Genomic DNA, 20175 nt, shown 5'->3' on the forward strand with positions numbered 1-20175 from the left:
GGGAACGTAAACACACACACACATATACACACTTGTGGTGAACATTGAATTGCATCAAATTGTATCTAGGCATCTAGTGAGATGTTTATTAGTCAAGGACATTTATTTAGTTCTTATTGTTTCCATATATAAGTCTATGTGACACCCTCAAAAGAAATACCATTAGATAGACATCACTTGTTTCATTGTGCTTCCCTTCCTTTCTCCTTACAAGGTGTGAAGAATTAACATTTTTGACTGTTATAAGGCAGGTCTGCTCGTCTCATAAAATGCTCTTTATTCTGTGCAATATATAATTTCTAGGGCAAAACACACACCCTCCACCCCTCCACCCCTACCTAAGCAGCCATAGGAATGGGACACTTCCTTCCACTCACCCCTCACCACAGCAAGAGTAAACATCTTCTCCGTCCCTGTCCCTCCGTTTGAAGGAAGGAAGGGCTTATCGGATTCAGGAATGTGGGAGAAAAAGACACTGGCAGGAGAGCCTTCCTTCCCCAGTGTCCTGCCCCGGCCCCTGCCCCTGCCCCAGTAGGGACGAGCTGAGCCAACTGCTGGCCTCCTGGCGGTAAGCTGCCTGTACCCGCAGTGGCCAGGTGCAAAGTGACCAGCAGCAAGGAACATTCTGACTTTTTTTGGATTGGACATGTCTGCTCTGCTCACTCCAATCACCAAAGGGGAAAGGGAAAAGTGGCTTGATGTCATCAGTGATTTGAGAAGAAAGAACAAAAGCAAGCCCAGTCTGGTGCTTCTGGCATTCCTTTGGATCTGTGGGCCTGCAGAGCAAGTGTTTGCTTTGCTTTGCTCTGTCCTCAGCCATGTAATATGATTACACAGCCAGCACTTGGTCCTCGGGAAGAGGTCCCTACATCCCCAGCTCTCTCTATGGCTGGGCAAGGTGTTAATTCTGGATGAAGTAGTAGGAATCCAGTTGTGGCCGCCGCACACTGAGTGAAGTGCCATACGCTAAACACCGTAGGAGCAGAACTGTATCTGTTGAGTTTTCCACTTTATCACCGACTGTGGCTGCCGTACACTAAAATAGCCCTACCCTCCAAGCCAGGCTTCATCAGTAGTACGTTTTCCTCTCTAACATTCTGACATCTGTGCCTTATCTCTCAATTGGATCTGAACACAAAAGGGAGGGGGGGAAGAGTATGAGTTTTATCAATTTGGAATTCCTAGAACCAATGACTCACCACATTAGGATTTTTCTTTATTTTCTATTGTCACTACATCTGTTCTACTTCCCATATAACACAGTCCAGCCTTTATCCAGTGTTAATCAGACAAGAGATATAAAAACTTTTTTCTTCTCCTTTTTTAATCACTGTTATTTTTTTTATTTTATTAATATTTTTAATTTTTTTTATTGGAGTTCAATTTGCCAACATTTAGCATAACACCCAGTGCTCATCCTGCCAAGCGCCCCCCTCAGTGCCCATCCCCCAGTCACCCCCGCCCACCTCCCTTTCCACCACCCCTTGTTCATTTCCCAGAGTTAATCACTTTCTACCATTCTCTGTGTCCTAAACCCAGGCCCACTTACCTTCAGTTACATTTCGAGATCTGCATTTTCTTTCCTCTAGGGGAGAAGCCCGTTTACCTTTATTGTTTTTGAGGAACGGCTGATTACTAGCCAAGAGCCACCAGGCGATTCTCCTCCTAAGGAAAAAAAAAAAAAAAAAGGAAAAAAAGACACCATTTTGAAGAGTCTTGTAAGGTGTTCTGGAAACTTAGCTGTTCATTACCAGCTGAGTGCACTACTCCGTGCCTCTTCTCTTAATGGAAGCCTTTACATCTATTAGAATATCAGCAGTTATCAGAGATTCTCCAATAAAGACACCAAATTAACACTATGTAATCTAGCATTTTCCAAATATTTTTCACAGTAGGAGATTTCATTTGCGTGCCTATTTATTTCCCCTAAAACATTATCATCTCCTACTTCCGGGATTTTGCTCTATTGTCACTAGCCTTGCTCCATTCTCTGTAGTACTAATGATTGCTTGATTTGTTAGACATTTATTGGTTACCTTTTTTCTAATTTAACAACCTTCTTCACTGCACTGTAAATACTACAAGAGCAGAACTTTATCTGTTGAGCTTTCTGTTTTATCGCTAATATTTAGAAACTTGTTTTTGTCTAGCAAATATTGAAACAAAAGACTGTTGCAAAGAATGAGTTTCATTGAGCTTTCATGGTTTCAAGCTTCTCTGTCTTCCTTATTTTTTTTTTTTCATATTCTAAACTCAGGACTACATTCTATCTGATAGACAGTAGAATTTAAATAACCAATCAATCAATCAATCCATATTTCAGCACTTGGCAAACCTATCAGATTGCGAAAACTCACATCTATTTTATTTTTGATCCCTCCTTTTCTACTAATATGTAATGGATATACAGGTATCATAAGTCCAGATAATAAAGTCGACAGTAATGTGTTAGAAGTTTCCTATTACATCATTTGTACTAAGAACAGATATTTAAAAAAAATCCTTATTGGTAATCTTTTTTGGCCAAAAAAAGATTATTATCATTATTATTATCATTATCATTATCATTATCATTAAAGATTATTATCATTATCATTTCTTACTGATAATGTTTCAAAATTAAAAGAAACTGGTTTTGGTTTTGGGGTCTTCACCCCGTTTTTTTCTTTGCCGGTACTATTTTACAAAGCTCCAGCGGAAGCTTCAATCATTCTGTTTCATGAACCTTGCCAAGTTTTCATCCAGTCTGAAAAAAAATAACACTTTTCCAAATCAGATAAACCTAGGAGCTTTAATGTACTGAGTGGGTAGTCTTTAAAACAGGGTTAGAAAGACCAAGCCACCTGGTCATGTTATAAAGTCTGGCTCTACCCAATTTTGTCCTCTCTTGGTTTCTTTCTGCAAGCAATACGCTGCCAGAAAGTCAAATGGCTTTCAGCTGGGCAGTCAACAGGCCTTCTTTACTATAAAACAGCTCACTTCCTATCTGAGCACAGCTCATTCTCTTGAACTGTGAACACTTTTTTCCTCTTGGTTAAGACTCTAATGTTATCCTATAGACTCGTAGTTTCTGTTATAGTTTCCCCAGAAAAGCCTATGTTCTTTCAAATCATAAAACTTTGGTTTTCACTTCTGCTGGGAAAATTGCAAATCTTGCTAGGTTTTCCTGTCTGTGTATTAAATAATGACTCCTTTCAAGATCTTGCTTTTCACAAGAGTGTGGAAATACAGATGTTCCATAGGTTGTTGTCAAAGTAAATGCTGTGCTATATTAAGGCAGGTAATGAAGCCTTCCTTTCCAGCCTTTTCTATAGAATTGTTTTTGCACATAAATACATTCTCTATATGTTCGTCCTTTAGATTCTAAAATTTCAAGTCATAGCAGGAGGGTAATTTGGATATAGAGAAGTAATGTGTTCGGTACCTTGACTTGCTTTACAGAGCTTTGTTTTACCTCATTTGGATAGATTTTGTTTTATTGTGAGAAACACCCTCTATAATAGATTTTGTCCAATTTACAAAACAAATAGGATGGAAAGAAATAAAGCGCACAATACTTTCTTCTACTCAAAAAAGAAAGTTCGCTGGCTTTCATTTATCCTTACTGGAAGTCCCATTTTTTAAATTATTTTTCTGAGAAAGTTTGTGTGCTCTGAACAAAGATGAATCAGTTTGATTTTAAAGTATTACAGCCCTGATATATTGTTTGCAAGACACTTACTCATAGTGCTACTTGAAATGGAAGTTTGGCAGGAGTAAAGGTTAATACCAGAGTAACTCTTTCAATTACTGTCTCAGAAATCTGCCTCTAAAATGCTTTTAGATTACTCATTTCAGAAATATGCTGTGAATCGCATTCACATAAGAGGTCTCTTCTGTCTTTCATCTGACTTCTGTTACCCATACTCTCCGTAAGTGTTCAGATCCTTGAGATCATATAATACGGTCTTTTCTTTGTGTAATATATCTTTGTTTTATATTGTGTGACAGAAGGTTAAAAAAACAGGAGAGTTATTATAAATTGAAGAATTGTAATTCATACAGTTACAGAGAAGTGAGAGAGCTTATAATATATTTGTTGATATAATAAATTCTAAACCATATTATGGCACAGTGTATCTGTCAGTTCATGTCAGCATAACAAAACACCATAGACTGAGTGACTTAATGAACGGAAATTTATTTCTCACAGTTCTGCAGCTGAAAGTTTAAGATCAAGGGGCCAAGGGGATCCCTGGGTGGCGCAGCGGTTTGGCGTCTGCCTTTGGCCCAGGGCGCGATCCTGGAGACCTGGGATCGAATCCCACGTCGGGCTCCCGGTGCATGGAGCCTGCTTCTCCCTCTGCCTGTGTCTCTGCCTCTCTCTCTCTCTCTCTCTCTCTCTGTGTGACTGTCATAAATAAATAAAAAAAATGTTAAAAAAAAAAAAAAAAAGATCAAGGGGCCGACAGGTAAGTTTCATTCTGAGGCCTCTGCTCTTGGCTTGTAGGCTGCTGCCATCTTGCCCTATGATTATATGACCTTTTCTTATTTGCTTGGAGAGAGAAAAATCAGCTCTCTGGTGCCTCTTCTTGCAAGGGTACTAATCCCATCAGACAAAGGCATCAACCTCATGACCTCATCTAACACTAATTACCTCCCAAAGTCCCCATCTCCAAATGGTATCACCCTGAATTTAGCACTTCAACATATGAATATTTGAGAGACACAAACATTTAATCCACGACACCCAGTATCAACAACTTTATAGTTTATTATGTTAGAGACTAAGACTTTGATCCCCTGGGAGTTATGAGTTTGGTGAAGATATGTGTCAGCTGGATCCTCTGGGAAACGAATATTGAAATGGAGTTAAGAGCCCACATGGTTTATTAGAGGATAACACCAGTGAAGAGATAAAAGAAGGAAGAAGGAGAACTGGGCAGGGAAATCCTTAAAACCAAGGTCCATATCTGACACATGAGAAAGAATGAACAATAGTGCAGTCAGATGAGCAGACTGCAATCTAGATGTGACAAGATCATTCCAGTGTGGAACTGTAGAGCAAAGATCATCTGTCAGAAGAGTCCTGAATTAGACAGAAATAGCCAGTCTTTGGTATACTTACCATTGTCACTTATCAGTTCAGGCAATCCAAAAAGAGCATGACCTCTTTTCAAAAGCAAAGGAAGATTCTGAAGATTCTGAGGCTGGAGGCTGGAGGCTGGAGGCTGTCAGCTAACTGCACTAATGTGAGGAGGACAAGGTAATGCGTTTCTGTGGGTGCCATGCTCTCACCCTTGGGCCATGTGGGCCAAGTTCTACAAACATGTTAAAGGAGCAGTTCCTCCAGAGTTCTAGTTCTAGCAGACTTTTCTTTTTGAAAAAAAAAAAATGCAGAAGAAGAAGATTAATAAGATAAATTCAGCTTCACTAAAATTTGTGTGTGTGTGCATGTGTGTGTGTGATAAGTGGTACTCATCACCTACCTTGACACTCTCCATTAACAATTTGTCAGCCTAACCTATCACCTTTATTGAGTCCACTGTCTTACTTGGTAAGACCCAAATTCTCCCTCCGGAGGGAGCTCAGCCTCTGATAAACATACTTTCTCAAGCTACTTTCACTGCACTTCTCCTTGTGTATAAATAGCTGGGTAATGAAGTAATAAGAATCGCCCTACTGGATGGTCTGAGTTTCCACACATTTTCCTCCTTGCCTTCAATAAGTAACAGCATCCCTACCACCTCTGGCTGGCCAGGGTCAGTTTTCCCTTCCAAGAGAGGCTCTTCCTCTTGTCTGACTCCCTGAGCACATGGAGTTCAAAATGCCCAACTGTCAACACTAGTTTGTAGTTCAGTGTAAACCTTGCTGTGTCCTCTGGAAAGAGTGCACAACCCATAGAGACCAGGCTCTCTAACCAGGAAAAACCCACTTTTGCAGACATGGGAATGACAGCAAGCAAAGCTGTTCTTACTATTCACCATTAGTTACCAGTTTCTTGTGTCTTTTCTATTAGGAACACAGCTCTATACAAGGCCTCTGATTTAGTGTTTACGTTAAATGCTAGAGAATAGCACTTCATCTCTACAGACTCTTGGCTCCATGCTTATGCCTTGGTCATACCTTTAGGCCCTTCCAATGATCTATCTAGCCACTGTATCTAGATGGAGCATAAAGGGATAGAACCAATGGATCACATTTTCATGGGCCCACACCTGTACATCCTTTGCCATAGAGGTGTTCTTTCGTTGGACACTCTTTTGTAAAGAAATTCATATTTGTCAATTAAGCATTCTGTTACCATGGATGTTGGTGTGGTTGAAGGTTTATGGGCAAGAAAGGCAAACCCATTCTTGGAATAATTGTTTACATTTATGAGAAAGGAGAGAAGAACCTCAATATAACTTATTGAATTCCTCAGGGAATAGCTTCATACTAGTGCTTCAGAGTTGGCTGTTGCTGAGAGATTAGAGATTCAGGAGATACAGCAGCTGGATTACTTTGACATTAGGGAGCCCAAGCTGTTGGACTCACATAAGTCTGCATATGGCCACTCCACTTGTGTGTGTGCTGTGTCATTTCTGGAGTTGAGTGAAGACAAAGGTAGTAAAACATCAATTGATGGCCATTTTGTCTATTTCGTTCTTCAATGCCTCTTCCACGATGGATGATTTCTGTTGAGAATTAATACATGATACAAATATATTTGTACGTGTGCTCTCTTGGGTTTCCACGCACATGGTTCTATCCTAGTCCTCCTTGTCTCTAATCTTCAGTCCTTTCTGTTCCAATTCCCCATACCACATCATTTGCTGCTGCGCATGAATAAATATATCTACTTGTCCTGCCTGGTAATCGTGTCATGGTGTAATATATTTGTATGTGTGTGTGCATGCACGCCAATGTGTGCTCATTGTCTTGACACAGTTCTGAGCCCTAGATGCAAGCTAGTTAGTTCCCCTTCTTGAGTAAGCCAATAAGCACACAACTCCGATTAATTCTCTTTCTGACTTTCATACTCTGGGCCACTATACACCCTGGCAATTTCGCCAGGATCAAGTGGCTGAAAATGAGGAACAGCCCCTATGAATACCTAGAACCCTCTAGAATTATTCACGTTATCCAATCCTAGGCTTGATTCCCCTGCCTTGCCCTTTTCTTCACACAGAAACCAGAATAAAGGCTTTTGCCCGTAGCTACCCTTACTCTCTTCCTTATCATAGATCCTAGTGTTTCCCTTGAGTCCCATATGGCATGTTGTGTTCTCCCGGTGGAACTCTAAATATAACAAAATTGCAAAATTATTTCTAGTGTTCCTCTTTTGAACTGCACCTACCATCACCATACCTCACCCAAGGTATCATGGTTAAAACACAAGGAAGAAGTAAATATATAGGATGGCTAGACAATTCAGATTGTTTTTGGCTATATTATGACAGAAGGAATGATAGTTAATAGACAGAAGGAATAGATGGTTAATAGTTAATACAATTATGTGTATTTTAGTCTATTTCAGGTAAATAAAACACCTTTTGATTATTTCTCTAGATTAAACACATATTTTCCAAATTGGTGATCACATACCATATACCGGTAGACACATTTATCCACACAACAGTGTTTGTCATGACATCTATGAGTGATATGCTATTTAATTGAAACTGTGGTGCTGTGCATTTATTCTCCAAGATCTCTCAAATTTCTCCAAACTAAACAGATGTATGATAGAAATCACTGCATTACATTATCTAGATCTTTAAAAGTGGCACCAATTTCTGCCACGTCTTGCCCCTCTGAAGGTAAAATGCTGGTTTTGATTCACTATCAAGGTAAAAGTGAAGACCTAGAGGGTTGTGGTCTCCCCATGATCATAATAGCTTTTACCACACAGATCAAGGACTCACTATTAGGACAAATTACAGAAAAAGCCCAAACATCTGTCCATTGAGAGTGGATAATGATGTGATATAATTTATACACACGCACACACACACACACACAGCCATAAAAAAATAATGGAATCTTGCCTTTTGCAATAACATGGATGGAGCTAGACTATATTATGCTAAGCATAACAAATCAGTCAGAGAAAGACAAATGCTATATGCTTTCACTCACATGTAGAACTTAAGAAACAAAAGAGGTAAACATGGAGGAAGGAGAAAAGGGGGGAAGCAAACCATATAGATTCTTAATGATAGAGAACAAGCTGAGGGTTAATGGAAGGAGAGTGGGTGATGCATGGGCTAGATGGGTGATGGATGTCAAGGAGGGCCCTTGTTGGGATGTGCCCTGGGGATTCGACATAAGTGATGAATCCCTGCTCCTGAAACCAGTATTACACTATACATTAACTAACTAGAATTTATTTATTTATTTATTTATTTATTTATTTATTTATTTATTTATTTATTTTTATTTTTTTTACTAACTAGAAATTAAATAAAAACTTGATACAATCAATAGTAAAACAAGGACTCACTATTGAGTATATTCCAACTGCCAAGATTTTCAAGTTCAACTACGCTTCAGAACCTGGGAGATTTAACCAATGGGTCAGTCTTCAGGACATTGGTTCCACAAACCAGACTTTGGTCATAACTTTAATCATCGCTTGCCTCATGGCCACCCCTGTTTTAATAGAGAAGGCATGATGAGGCTTCGGGGTCATAAGTATCAGACGTAACTCAAACTCTGTGTCCAGTTGCTCTTGAAATGCTCGAGTGTCCCATTTCCAAGTGTATCACCTTAGTAAACAGCTGCAGCTGAAGGGGGAAATGCTGAGAGAATTGTTTCCCTGTGTAATTATTGTGAATGCTTCTATTTGGGAATTGAGCACCTCAATCCGTGCATCTTGGCCAAAAAATTGACCTGGAATTCTGTAAATTGAGAAAAGGGTTATGACTTTATTTAGAATGACCACCCTTAGCCTTCTGCTCTTTCAATCTTACTTTCTTTTGATTATGGATATTCAGCAGAGCGACAGCCTCACATGTTGTGTTCTCAGGAATGCTGTTATGTTAACTATCTTCTGCTTGAATGCCACTCACTCCTCATTACAGTCCTTGTGACCACCCCTGCCATTGAGGGTTGCCACTGGCCTCTGTTGCTTTGATGCCCTGCTATCCCCGTGGCTATCAATACGTCAGGCCCTATCAGACTCTCCTAGAGTCACATCTGACCAGGCCTCTGAGTAACGCTAGCGACCCTCTATCAGCACACTCCCAATAGCCTCTGTGAGTGCCGTGTCTTCTGAGTCTTCCTTTGAAGCATAATTTTCTGATGGTCTTTGGACTCACATAGTGTATCCATTCCGGTATGGCCATTTTCCTGAGTCTTTTGTCGAGTCTTCCATTATCTGTCACGGTAATTCAAGCATTTCAACTTACCTCAGCATGGGACATTCTTTTTCTAGGCTTCTATGAGACATCCTACCAGCAATTTAGATGGCCATCCTACTCATCAATGTTAGATCCTTACAATGGGCAGAAATGACTTGTCCTAATTCCTCCACCATTGTGCATTCTTGAAGGGAAGCTGTTCAGGAAGAGAATGGCCTCAGCTTGAAACTCAGACTGATCCAGCAGGTGATGCAGCTGGGGGCTGTCAGCTATCCACGCTCCCTGTATCTGCACAGCAATTACATTCTTCAAAGGGGATCCAACTGGGACATCTCCATGGCTGCGTCAAGAAGTGAGCATAAAAATATGAAATTGATAAGGGAAGTAGCATTTTAAAATTCAAATTATTAAAATGACTTATTTTGGCATAGTTTTCAGAAAATTAATATTAGAAAATCAAAACATTTAGTTAGGTTAGCCAATGTTAGATGGGTAATTTACTTGCTTTGACAGTTTCAAAAATTCTACTACCTTCCATTCTGCTTGAAAGCCTGATATTAGGGATCCTTGGGTGGCTCAGCAGTTGAGCGCCTGCCTTCGGCCCAGGGTGTGGTCCTGGAGTCCTGGGATGGAGTCCCACATCAGGCTCCCTGCAGGGACCCTGCTTCTCCTTCTGCTGTGTCTCTGCCTCTCTCTCTCTCTGTCTCTCATGAATAAATAAATTAAAAAATCTTTTTTAAAAAAAAGAAAGCCTGATATTAAATTAAATAATAAATATTTAATCAATGTGAAGTCATTACAATTTGTTTAATGAAGCATATGCATTTGTGTAAGCTATTTAAATGCTAATATTGGGGTCACTGATAAAATTTTACACTAACAGTCCCCAATAAAATATTCCACGAGGTCACTCCCACCTCAAATCCAGGACCTTGGTTAATATAATGCGTTGGTATTTGCCCTCATACAAAGTTGTCTTAAGATCGTCATGCCTAAGATTACAGACCTTAGTGGAGACAGAGGCCCCACCATCCCAATTGTCCCAGCTGAGTCCACTTCCAGCGTATTGGCCCGCTGACTGTAGCTGCATGAGTGAGACCTGGTGATTCTAGGTGATTCCTGAAGCACCGATCAGGCATTTCACAGAATTGCAGGAAAAAGTACAATTTTTTTAAGTACATTAACTTTTTTGGTGCTTTGCTATGCAGCAATAGATAAAGGATGCAAGGTCCTTTCAAAAGCATCGGGGAGCCATCCATCAATCATCTTTTCAAAAGTAAAAACTGAAATGTCAATTTCATAAAGTAACAGATACTATCTGAGGAAAGAATGTCACAACCTATGTTTATTCAAACATAGACTCTAAATTATTCTTAGAAAAAAAAAAAAACCTGCTTGTGAGTGTTAGAATAGGTATATTTTTTCACTTCTGATAGAATATAAACTTCTAGGCTATGCTTATTACAATATTCTTAAAAGCTTTCTATGGTGCTAAGTTCTTTGTTTTTAACATGTCATCTTTAATAAAATTTCAATGTGCATATCCACAGTAAGGTGTAGAAATTCAATAGTGAATAAAATATATAAATATGGAAAGAATTTATGGGTTTAAAAATTCAATTCAGAAAAGAGATATTCCCTAATGCATTCTGATTTTATTCTTTTATTTCACTTATTTGTTAAATACCTCGTATTTTCCAATAACTATGCTCTAGATTTAATATGTAAAATTGAATAAGAAATGTCCTCAGCTTCCCTAAAGGTAGAAATAGACAGCAATACAATAATAGAAGGGGACTTTAATACCCCATTTTCATCAATCATTTCATCATGGGAGAGATCACCCAGAAAATCAATAAGGAAACATTGGCCTTAAATATGACACATTAGTTGAGATGGACTTAAGAAATCTAGTCTTTCATTCTTTCAATATTCTGACCAGCAGATATGTAACTAGCAGTGATAATGCAGGGTTCCTGTATGAAATAAGACAATGAGTTTCCCAAGAAAAAGATATCAAGATGAGATTTAAAGATAAATGTAAAGATAAATTGGGTGGTCCATAAAGGACCTAGAAGAATTGGAGAATTGAGGTAGCTGTTGAGAGAATATCACTGAGAAGCTATTTTGAAATTTCATGGGAAAGTTCAGCAATGGCCACATTTTTCCAAGAATGAATCATGCTACAGTAAGACGGTTGCATATTCTGATGTGTATTCTCATCCTCAGCCGGTTGGACCGAACAAGCCACCAAAATAAGAAGAGACTTAGTTCTGATATTAACTATATCCTCAAGTTTGAGGAAATTGAGTGAGATTGAATGACTATAAGACAATTTTGAAAATTGTGAAGTATTTAAAAATTGAAGATTTGGATTTCAATTATTTCTCTTTATTTCATTAATCATGGATGATTAAACAAACTTGTAAAATCTTGTTAACCGCATCTTGACATTTAAATATTCAGAATTGACTTTAGAGGTGTTAAGTTAGCTAGAAAGGCCATTCTCCTTGAGTGTTCTGGAAATTTAAAGGAGAAAAAAAAAAAAAACTTCATTTATCCAGCTCCATTTTCCCCTACACCGAATTTCAATGTTATAGCTTCATAAAGGAAAACGTCAATCATTCTCAAACATTACTTTTTAAAGTAATTTATTTTTAAAGTATTTATTGTCTTAAAATATTTTCATAATTCAAACACATTCTCATCAGGTTTTCAAAACAACAACAACATTGTCAAAAATGATTTGGCAATGAAGGTGATAAACAACAGGACTACAGTTTTTTAAAATGGCAGAAGAAAAATAATCAAAAACATTTATTTCAACTGTATCTTGAAAATAAATACATGTCTGCAACTGGCCCTTGGTGACCAGGTTTGGTCCAAATACATGATAATGATTTTGACATCATTATACTGGCATCTTAAACGAGGAAAACCTAAATTCCCTAAGCATTGGATTGTACATATTGGATGTGACATGTTAATCATAGTATGTGACTTAGGCTCTTATATTGCCTTTTAAGGGACATCGTGTAGTTAATCATGTTCCCTTAAATAAAGCTTTGAGATTATTTTTAAATATAAGCATAAGTTCAGTTGAACAGTAAAAAATAGCACTGTCAGGTACTTCTGCCTTCAGGATTGTACTGTCATTTGAGAAATTCTGAATACTTTTGTCGCTTTAGGTGGAAAAAACTTGAGGTAACCTTGACTTAATCGACTTAACTCAGCAAAAAACAGTAAAGACATCCCCACATGCCAGCAGTTATTTCTCAAATTCCCACTATAATGCGGAGGATTATAAACTTTAAATGCCCCCCTAGGAATGTTGAGCTAGAGCCCTTTAGAACATAGCTGGCCGATCCGATCCAGTTCTATCACTTTCCATTATAAACTTTGTCAGCCTCGTTCTAAAAATACCCGGGAGTGCAGTTTAACCTTTCTGAAAGCTGCATTGTAGTAATGTCCTCACCAGACTCCATCCCATGCATCATTTTTCTCCCCTTTCATCCACAACTCCTTCTTGCACTGATTTCATGCCACGGATCAATCACGGGATAGCCTAAAACTTGTGGGGAAACCAAAATAATTTAATTGATCCACATCATTTAATGTGTGCCAACAATTCTATTTCAGCTACATTGTTCGACTTCACTAGGGTTTCATACTGATGCTTGACATGTTCCTTCTTTTCTTCTCTCCTAGTTTGAGTTACTAAAAGCCCCAAGTGACTTGCAAATATGCCATATGGAGAAACAGGTACAATTATTGTCTATTAACACCACAGACTGGATTTGTTTAATTAGGCAGACATCATAGTGAAAGAATTATGGAGAATGGTTGTACATACATGATGGTATATACATATATACCAACAGGGAATAGCACCTAGACAGGGGAGATAGAGCAATTGTCCAAAGATGTTCTGGGGCATTTTGACTGGAATTTTGTTACTATTACAAATTTATTGTGAACTGTTGGCTCTCTTTATTTTTTATTTTTGCTTATTTATTCGAGACAGAGAGAGTGTGTGAGCATGAGAGGGGGAGGGACAGAAGGTGAGAGAGAGGGAAAGCATCTCAAGCAGATGCCATGCTGTGCATGGAGCCGGGTGCAGGGATCCCTTCACCCTGGGATGATCATGACCTGATCCGAAATCAAGTGTCAGATGCTTAACCGACTGAGCCTCCCAGGTGCCCCTGGCTCTCTACTTTGATGAACGTTTTCACATTGAGATTCTCTCTCTCTTCCTCCCTCTGCCCCTCCCCACTTATGCTCTCTTAAAAAAAAAAGTATTCAAATACTCTTGACAATAATTCATTTGAAACATCAATACATGTACATTCTGAAGAAGTACAATGAAGATTAATGTCTGTGGAGTTAATCACTCCTTAAAATATGCAACGGATTTGCTTTCTATAGGAAAAGGACTGAATTCTTTCTCTTAAAAAAAAAGATTATTTATTCATTTGAGACAGAGACAGACAGAGCACAAATAGGGGTTCAGGCAGAGGGAGTGGGAGAGGCTGACTCCCCACTGACCTGGAACCCGATGTGGGGCTCCATCGAGCCACCCAGGTGCCCTTAAATTCTTTCTCTAATGGAAGGTTATTAATGTTAATATCCAATAATATTTTATTTTAGAATTTTTCCAATAATATCCAATAATATTTTCATGTCCAGTGATAGTTTTCCAAATAAAATAATTCTAAAATATGTATCCTCTAAGAAGTCTCAGGCCAATTCTCTTTAAGTGGATATTAATATAGGTAGAAAATTTAGCCTGAGAAAAATATTATATGCCGAATGGAAATGAAAAGTCAGAAACAATACAGGGTTGTTGAGGACGTCTGAGAAACATGATGTAGGGGGGCCAAGTGTACGATTCCTACTGTCGTGTCCTCGCAACCCATGCAAACAAAATAATATGGATGTGAGCGGGAAGAAACAAAACCAAACCAAAAAGCACCGGCTATGTAGCGGTCACCTGGGAGAGAACTACTCAGAGCCTTAAACCCAGGCACCCGTCGAGTCACTACCTTGATGCGGTCTGGAAAAGCGTGGAGGACCCGGGTAATAGTACTGTGGAAGTGGGTCAGGGGAACTCAGAATGGCTCACCCTTTTTAAACTCATGGTCTCTTGTTTCTAAAGAAAAAAAAAAAAAAAAAAAAAAAACAGTTCAGCCACACCAAGTAAAATATTTGTAGGGCTGTAGAATTGTCTGTGCAAATTTTCCAGATTCTGGTTTCATTAAAGCAATAATTCGCTCTCTTGACATGCTGGGTTGTTGAAATGAAAGAGCTGTCAAGCCCAGTCACACTGGTATCCGAAGAAAAGAGTGGGATGAAAATGAAAAGCAAATACAGTAAGCTGGTTTTTAGTAGAGTTGTGGATGCTGTTGACTAACCCAGAGAAAATATTTTTTGCGGATTTAATTTCCCGGTTCCTCAGGACCTCGCCCAGGATGCCCTGACCTTGCCCATCCATCAAACATGGTGCTACATGGTCTGTGGAGCAGTTTGTTTTAAACATCCTTCAGAACCAATAGGTTTATGGAAGCGTGCGTAAGTGGTCTCTAATCTCCAGCAGAGAAGACCGTGGGTCGTGGAAGCAACTCAATCAGCAAAGCGCACTCAAGACCTGGCCTCTTAAGCACTTCAAATATCATTACCACAATTTCCATCATACTGTTTGTTAATTAGCATGGGAGGTGATAGATTTAGGAAGAGAAGCAGCATTCAGAATGATGTGCCCTGGTAGAAAGCCCATGCACCAGAGGGGAGACCATCCCACAAGAGCAGTAACTACTTTTGAATTCACCTTCCTGATACTGAGTTCTGTTGATTTCTCTGATGTAGATCAACGTGCCACCGGCATGGTACTAAGACTCAAGCATCCATATGCACACATACACACGCAAATCCGTAGATGTCTAAGAAAATATCCTAAAAAAAATTAAAAGCAAAACACAAAACCTAGCATAAAAGGTGATAGAAAGTATGGTATATGACAAAAAAAAATTGATAAAAGGAACCGAAGCAAATGGAGACATCGTGTGCTTTGCATGATTTTAATGAAGAAAAATTCTAAAATAAGGGATTAAACATCATTTTCAGAGTGCAGAATGTGGTAGTAGCATAAAAGTAAATGCATTGTGTCTGTTTTTCTTTCAAATCACTTCACCCCTGGTAACAAGCCCCAACCGCGTGGCATTGGGTTGTAAAACCCACCCATCTTCAGCCGCAGTGATTGGCCCAGGGACGATCATATCAGTAAAGCAAGGGCTACAAAAAGCCTTCCTTGGATTTGCTCTCTCAGGAACTGGCAGTGAAATGCCTGCTTTCATTTCTTGGATGCCTGAGGCTCCATGGACATGAGCCTAAAACTATCTGTAGTTGTGGATTCAATCTTGCCTGAGCAGCTGGCCTGAGAGAATCAAGCCAACAGGCAGAGAGAAACACATACCAAAAAAGAGAAAGTCTCAACAATATTCAAGTTTTATGAACCTCTAAACCACTTCCACCTCTCCATAACTCAGTAGCAGAAACCAGTACAAATCCCAACGTTGTTTGAATTAGTGTGTCGGGCTTCTGTACGTCAGGCGCTTCACTAACATAAGCAGGAGGAGAGACACTTGCCGTGACAACCATAGAGTGGGGAATCCACCATAAAATAATGAATCAAGGGGCTGGGAAGGAGAGTCCCTCCCTCACAAGCTGGGATGGAGTTATAGGGCAAACTATGGCTCCCCAAGATTCACATGCTGAAGTCTGAATGAAGTTGGAATGAGAATTTTTTGGCAAATGAGGTCATTGCAGATGTAGTATTAAGTTAGGGTGAGGTCACTGGGCTGGGTCCTTGTCCAATAGGACACCTGTCTGTATAAGAAAGTGAAATTTGGCCATGGACACACACACACACACACACACACACACACACACAGAAAAGGTGACATGAAGAGATACAGAGAAGATGGTCATCTACAAACCAGGACGAGAGGCTTGGCACAGATCTTCCCTCATCGCCCTCGAAAGGAACTAACCCTGCTGACACCTTGATTTTAGACTTCTAGCTCTCCGAGCTGTGAAATATTAAATTTCTGTTGTGTAAGCCACGGTTTGCGGTATTTTGTTATGGCAGCCCTGGCAACAAATACAGATGGTAACAATCCAAGTCCCGGGGCAGGAACCAGTCATTAAAATGCCTCTGCGATATCCTGGTACTTGGACATTATACAGGCTGAGTCTCTTCAGCTGAGTAGAGAAAAAAAAAAAGTGATGGGAGATTGAAAAGGATTGCTTACTTCTTTCTGCTTTTAGTAAAAAAAAAAAAAAAAAAAAAAAAATGCTGCAAGATAGAAACAAGTAGAAATAAAATGTGGCCTGTCTAGAAGAAAAAAGATAAAGCAAGGAAGATCTATAGCATTTTTGAGGCAGAATGTTTCTGTCGGGCATATGCCCAGCCCAGGAAAAGTGGCAAAATGCTGCGGCCAGTTATTAATGACACTCTAGCATCTACAAACACCGCGTAGGTACTGACTTGAAGTTGTTGGACTCTAGAGGCTTCCTGGTGCCCTTGGTCAGTCATGGAAGTGGACGCTCAGGCATTCAATATTTTAAGGGTCTTGGATTACAAGAGAAACATCTTGAGATTCTTCAACAGCTACAGAAACGTCCAGTCAGTCCATGAACCACTCAGTCAGACGGGGAGAGGCCAGAGCCTCTCAGCTCTCACAGGCAAGGGGTCGGGTTTTGTAATTGGACTCCTTCATATCAAAAATCTTAGGATAGATTTTGATTAATAATCTCAGGTATCAAAATCATCATCATCATCATCATCATCATCATCATCATCATCATCTCAGGTATCCACACAATAAAGAAGTTCCGGGGAAGGCCAGAGAGTCCTGGGGCATTGTGACAGACGCTCAGATCCGTCGTCTCCATGTCATTGATGTTCTCTTCAGAATCCTGTGTGTGGGCTGTTGCCTCACACAGCCTGGATCACGTGTCTTATAAAGAAGTTATGTTATACCCAGATAATCACCTAACTTGTGTGACAGTTTTATGGAGGCAGGAAGCAGAAATCCAGAGATCCTGGCATAATTTAACATAAGGGCACCTAAACCCAGGGCTCTGCTCCCCCGCTACAAATGTCACCGGTCTATAAACCAAAAGGCAAATGTTTCCAAAGGGATTAGGCTGGGTTATCTGCTGACGGAATGCTTAACCAGGAGGGGAACGGACCCAGGGCCTGCTGCTTACTGTCGTTCTTTCCAGACCCAGTGGCCGTCTTCGGTGGGCAGAAAATGGAGAAAGGGAATATTTGCAGTTGGTGGAATCTGAAACACTTTACTAAAGGTCATTCATTTATTCATCCCATTCTCTGTAAACTATGCACTTCGTTTCTTTTATACCCTGACCTCTGGGGGAGGGGAGGTAAGTATCCCATATAGTGACTGTTAGGTGCTGTTTTCATGGCTAAGTCTTTCCTAGAGGGCCATTTCTTGCGAGATACCCAACTTTCTATCTGTTATTAAATACTGGCTATGGGACAGACAGTTAAATTGATCATACAGCCCATACATTTCGTGATTATGTTGAGACAAATCCAGGCCTAACTAAAAAGAATATACAGATGGTGTAGGCTCCCTGGACTAGGAGATGAATGAAAAAGCTGGATCTAACTTAGCCTTTGTCCTTTCCATGAGTGTGTTTTCAGTTGTATGTAGGATGATAGCTCCGTAACAGACAGGAAGTTTTGAAATTGGGTTTATTAAGAGGTGTGTTTAAGGAGTGTGTGTATGTGTTGAACAGTCAGAAAGTAGAAAGAAAGGATATGGCCGCTACTATTGTTACCTGCCTACCTCACGCTCGCCTTTTTCTGGCAACGCTCCTACTTCCCTGAACACAAGAGAGGGTACCTGTGACAGACTGGACCAATCATAATGCCCAGAGTCGTCAGAAAGACCAGCACATGAATGAATGAGGTCCTGAATTCACAATGGGTTCCAATGAACCTTCACATTGTGAACGCTTCTCTACCAACAGAAGCGTTCCTTCTACTCCTTCATGAAAAGTTTACCCCACCTTCATCTAAAACATTTGTAATAGCTTTCCCTGAGGTATTTTCCTTTCCAGGCACTTTCCGATTCTCTTAAGGGTCTGCCCCCACCATCCCTCTCTGCTTCTAGACATATAAATAGACTCAAGTTCCAGCACGCTTCAAAGTGTAAGCTATTTATGAAGAGGTTGATGCGTGTCATAAAAACAGTGTGGTTTTCCTAATTTGTACAGACAGAAATCTGGGGAGTATACGTGAGAATGGATATTAAGAGGGGCAAGATTATGCTGATAGGAATATAAAGTTAAATCAGGCCAAGATTATTGACTGAGCCCACGAAGCAGAGATTCTCAGTGTTTAACTGGCTGGCAGAAATATGGACTCAGAGGTGGCCTTAACTATATGAAGTTGAAATGCCAAATTAACCTTCATATACTGTATCTGTAGGCTTAGGAAAATTGGAATGCTAGAGGGCACTTTCATGTAAGGTCTTTCTTACCCACCCTGCGACATGACAGAGGACACAACACAATTTCACCATTGCCGTAAGGAAAAATATTTCTGAGAGGATACACAGCATTTTTTAGAGCTCTTGTGGTTGCTATTCTCAGTAGATCTGATATCACAGGGAAAATTATCCCATCAAACTGGATCACTAAATGTAATGGAGATAATGGGAACCCAGGGTTGCAAGGCCCAAATGTGTCACTTAATTGCCAAAGAGAAGGTAAGTGTGGTTACGATAGTGGAGGGTCAAGCTAAAGCAGTGATCCACATAATCTAACTCACAAAGACCTGAGGCATTGGCTAGTTGAATATGGTTTCCCCAAAAGTGAAATAGATGGGCAGTCTACTATTGCGATTTCATCTGTATAAGTGGCACCACCTACCATGACTCTTTGTGACCCACTAGCAAAATTGTAATTTCCATTGGGAGATACAATAATGATTAGATTGACCTCAAAGTTAAGACTACTTCCTGGCCACTTTGGCTCCTCATGCCCCTGAATGAATAGTCGGAGAAGAAAGGAATGTGCCGGCTGTAGTGATTACCAAGGGGCAGTTGGACTGGAGGCACAATGAACATATAGGACACTATATCTGGAATATAGGAAATCTCTTAGGACATCTCCTAGTATTACTATCTCCTGTGATTAAAGCCTATGGAGGGGATCCCTGGGTGGCGCAGCGGTTTAGCGCCTGCCTTTGGCCCGGGGCGAGATCCTGGAGACCCGGGATCGAATCCCACGTCGGGCTCCCGGTGCATGGAGCCTACTTCCCCTCTGCCTATGTCTCTGCCTCTCTTTCTCTGTGTGTGTGACTATCATAAAAAAAAAAAAAAAAAAGCCTATGGAAAACTATGATGAGCCAATTTCGGCAGGAGGGCTAATGGCTCAGGCACCTCAGGCATGAAGGTTTAAGTCATCCCATCAGACAAAGACCCACAACCAGCAGAAGTCCTTGATGAGTGCAAAGGGAATATAGAATGAATAGCAAATACATGTTTTGTTTTTAATTAGAATTTCAATTTCTATTCTAAAATTCAATTAAAAAAAAAAAAAAGAAGAAGAAGAAGCCTGAAGCCTGGCTGGCTCAGCGGGTAGAGCATGTGACTCTTGATCTCGGGGTTGTAAGTTGGAGCCCTATATTGGGTGTTAGAGATTACTTAAAAATAAAAAATAAATATATAATAGTACAGCTTAAGTCAGAGAATCAAGTAATTCACTGAAAGGCATATGACCATTTAGTAGCAGATTCTCAAGTGCATATCATGACTCATGTGCC

General features: G+C 39.9%; 1 long non-coding RNA gene across 1 annotated transcript; it reads right to left on the minus strand.

The window, feature by feature from the left end:
* Nucleotides 1-6278: 6278 nt before the first annotated feature.
* LOC144311967 (uncharacterized) lies at nt 6279-10697 on the minus strand. Its single transcript, XR_013377443.1, has 3 exons — nt 9855-10697; nt 8465-9663; nt 6279-6656 (listed from the first exon to the last, which is right to left on the minus strand). It is a non-coding gene; the product is annotated as an uncharacterized LOC144311967 (long non-coding RNA).
* Between the last annotated feature and the right edge of the window lie 9478 nt (nt 10698-20175).

Source organism: Canis aureus, chromosome 4 (genome assembly GCF_053574225.1).
Source record: "Canis aureus isolate CA01 chromosome 4, VMU_Caureus_v.1.0, whole genome shotgun sequence".
Lineage (NCBI taxonomy): Eukaryota > Metazoa > Chordata > Mammalia > Carnivora > Canidae > Canis > Canis aureus.